This window comes from Morone saxatilis, unplaced genomic scaffold (assembly GCF_004916995.1).
Source record: "Morone saxatilis isolate NCDOM2014 unplaced genomic scaffold, NCSU_SB_2.0 Contig6, whole genome shotgun sequence".
Lineage (NCBI taxonomy): Eukaryota > Metazoa > Chordata > Actinopteri > Moronidae > Morone > Morone saxatilis.
Genome location: NW_023340206.1, coordinates 13,902,835 through 13,906,357, shown reverse-complemented (window position 1 = coordinate 13,906,357; position 3,523 = coordinate 13,902,835). Strand labels below are relative to the sequence as shown.

Below are 3,523 nucleotides of genomic sequence, written 5' to 3'. Positions count from 1 at the left end.
GGGCGGCGGTTATCGGTGGCGGATTAACGAGCTACGGGCCGCATCACCCGACGCTGCGGTGGCGGCTCGTCTCACTGAGGGATGTGAACGGAGGCACGGTAACAGTAACCGGTGGTTCTGACGTTCCGGTTGTGACGTTGGGCAGCGGGTAACGTCAGCTCCCGGCCGCAAGCGCTGCGGACGTTTGAAGGTATCGGATATTATCGACCTTCAAACTGATCGATTTCATATTCTCCCCACTTCACACACCGAGTGCGGATCTTCTGGGACTACAGATCCCCCGGTGCAGCATTCCAAGCCGGTAATCAGGTCCAGAACGCGGAGCCTGCAGGATCTGTAAAGCGGAGAGAAGGTGGACGCCCGAACCGCGTTTAGAAAAACACCCAGATTTGTAAACACAACCCGGATTTTTTATTGTTCTTGCCGGGCTCTGGGGACCGGGTCTGTAATGATCCGGACTACAGGAGACCTCCGGGTGGATAAATTCCCGGCTACGGTAAAGACTGCTCGACGATGGGACTCAGGGACCGGGCAGGAAAGGATCCCGAACCCGGGGAGAAAGTGACGGCTGAGACGATCTCTCAACCAGATCGCTCGGGAGGTGAAGTCAGCTGATCGATACTGTTTATTGATAGGATTATTGATCGCTGATGATATGAAGGGGTTACAGTAAAGTGGGTACCACAGTCAGACCGGAACCGGAAACACCCCCGATAATTACATTAATCTACGAAATAAATCTGGATCAATCCATGGATTGTAATAAACAAAATAAAAAAATAAAACAACTAAAGTAATAAACAAATTCAATGAATGGGAACTCGAATTGACTTATAAAATGTTTAAATGACAAAATAAATCATATTAATAGTTATTATTATTATTAATAATAGAATTAATAGCAAATAATAATCATTTATAAACAATAACAATATGGTTGTCTCATGGCTACATAAAATATAAATAATATAAATAATCTATATATAAATCTATCCTACACTCCCCTGAGGAAGTATTTAATTGTGTGCTGGTGGCAACGGTAACCCAAGGTTGTAAGAAGAACTTCAGAATAAAACCAATAGAGTCCAGTAATTTATTGAAAACTGTATTTCAACTAAAACAGGCTGTTCTCTAAAGTTTTTAACACCAGAGATTAAAAGTCCAAATCTGTGCCAAAGATTGGACAGAAAGTCAAGAGCTAGACCCAAAAAACATTTTCACAACTGCCTTGGAGCCGGAGGATCCAACGGGGGTCCGTGGAAGACACGGACTGATTCTCGACCCAGATTAAGGCCCTTACTGATGCTGACATGTAGCCCAATAACCATCAGATGGCGTCCTGCGACAGAAGGGCTCTTAAGGAACAGAAAACGTCTTTCAAAGGCCAAATCTCCTCCCAACCACAAACTGCAATGGTTGAACTTTACGGACCAAACATGGACATTGAAAGGTGGAAAAGATTTATTCTTCTAATGGAGAAACCATTTTAACCTTTGACGGTCTTGATGGCTTCCCAACGTTACTGCCATTAAAAAGGAGATCAGTGGACATGTTTTCTAGGCGGCACAAGTGGAGGAGGCTCCTCATGAATCTGAGGAGCTTTTTTCTTTCCAATGGAACTGAGCTTCAGGTTGGGAGGGAACGTCAAAACCGTAACCCTAAAGCTATGTGGGCGGGATGTTGCAGCAGTCTTCCTCCTGACTGAGGGTCCTTCGTCTGTGCGGTGATGATTGGGTCTTTCAACAGGTGATCCACTGGCAGTTCACAAACGCCCGCCTGACGGAAGGACTTCTTCCCAGGAGAATAACACTCGCCCCTCTTCCTGCGTGCTCCTGATCTAAATCCCACTGAGAAACGTTTGGGGAATGATGGAAAAGGGAAGGTTTACAGAAACGACCGATTCGAATGTAGAATCGGCCCAGTGGCCGCGTCCCGGCCTCAATGCGCAATCTGATTGGTGCAGTGCTAGCCCTTTGACTAGCGAATCAGTGAGTGCAACCGAGAAAACCGAAGTGGACGATGGTAAACATGTCTACGCCAAAACGCCAGTATCTTGTTATTATTAGCATCGTATTTTCCGTTCAGCGAGTAATGACAAATAACAATCTTGTTGACTCTATCTAACACTGTTCTGATGAAAACAATGACTGAACGCCGTGTGCTCTGTGTTACTAGGTCTACAGTATCCGTCATTTCCCGGTTTTCATTTTTTTTGGGCCGACAACACAGATTAGCCGCGCCTGCTGTTTATGGGACGTATTACGCTCGCGCACACGGCCAGAACGTACGCTCCAGTTGGCGCGGTTCGGTGTGTTCGGAGGTACTTTTTTTGACCGACTCCCAGGAGACGGGAGCCGACTGATCAGTCACGTGGTCGCGTAAAGGGGGGTGTGCAGAGGCCTTTCAACTTGATACGTTCCACCCCAATAGCACATGTGAATACTTGTAATTCCCTCCTCTGGTCTTAAGATTTTCTATATTATATATCCAATGTTCAGTTTAACAATATTGATCCACTTATTGGCTCCGGGGAAGAAGTGAAGTTAGTAAACATGCAATTAATGGGACAATGAATGGAGTGCAGAAAGAGAGAGAGAGGAAAGAGAGGAGCCTTCAGTGCACCATGGGAAATCCCCCGATAGTCTAGGCTATAGCAAGCAATAACTAAGAGATGGTTCAAGGACTTCAACCTGATCCAGCCCTAACTATAAGCTTTATCAAAAGAGGAACGTCTTAAGCCTAGCTTTAAATGTGGAGAGGGTGTCTGCTCCAGAACCACAACTGAAGCTGGGTTCCACCAAGGAAGAGGAGCCCTTGGGTAACTGAAGGCTCTGGCTCCTTAAATATATTAACTATATAATATATTACATATATATATATATATAGTAATATTACTATATTAACTTAGTTAACTTATATCTTATTAATAGTTAATGAACAGAAGCAGTGGGGTAAAAGAGCTGAAATGAGTGAACCTCTCAGTTTTCTATAAGACGACAAAAGCCTAACTTAATGTTCACTGTGGTGTGTGTGTGTGTGTGTGTGTGTGTGTATTGTGTGTCCTACATACTGGAGCGGGAATGTGGAACTGATGAACGAGCTGTTCACTTTCTTCTGTGGTTTCTGAAGCACCGCTTAAATCGAGTGATTTTGAATGGAAGTCTGGTGGAGAGTGACATACTGAGAGTGTGTGTGTGGTTGTGTGTGTGTGTGTGTGTGACCTCCATTCCCTTTAGATCCTCTGCAGCAGACATTAATCTGACCATCATCCAGCTCCAGACTCTGTGTTTATTTAATAAACGTTATTGACAGACGTCCCACACACACAGACAAACAGATGAACCGTTGGAGTCCGACTCGGGTCAGACTGTGAGAACCGGTTTGTCCAACGTACGCAGAGCCAGGGTGTGGTTGTTGTCAATGGTGACAGAGGGGCGATGTGTGCTTGTATGAAGACCAGTCCACATTCTAACCCAGGCAGGTGTAAGAGAGGGAGAGCGACATGGTAAGAAGACCAACAGAC

The 3,523-nt window shown here is 45.3% G+C and overlaps 1 protein-coding gene across 1 annotated transcript in view; it reads left to right on the top strand.

Annotated features, from left to right (window-relative positions):
- Positions 1 to 583: 583 nt before the first annotated feature.
- Positions 584 to 3,523, top strand: part of LOC118340089 (leucine-rich repeat flightless-interacting protein 2-like) — a gene marked incomplete in the record, with an annotated part of 16,265 nt that continues 13,325 nt past the window's right edge. The window contains 1 exon segment of the mRNA XM_035677948.1: positions 584 to 601.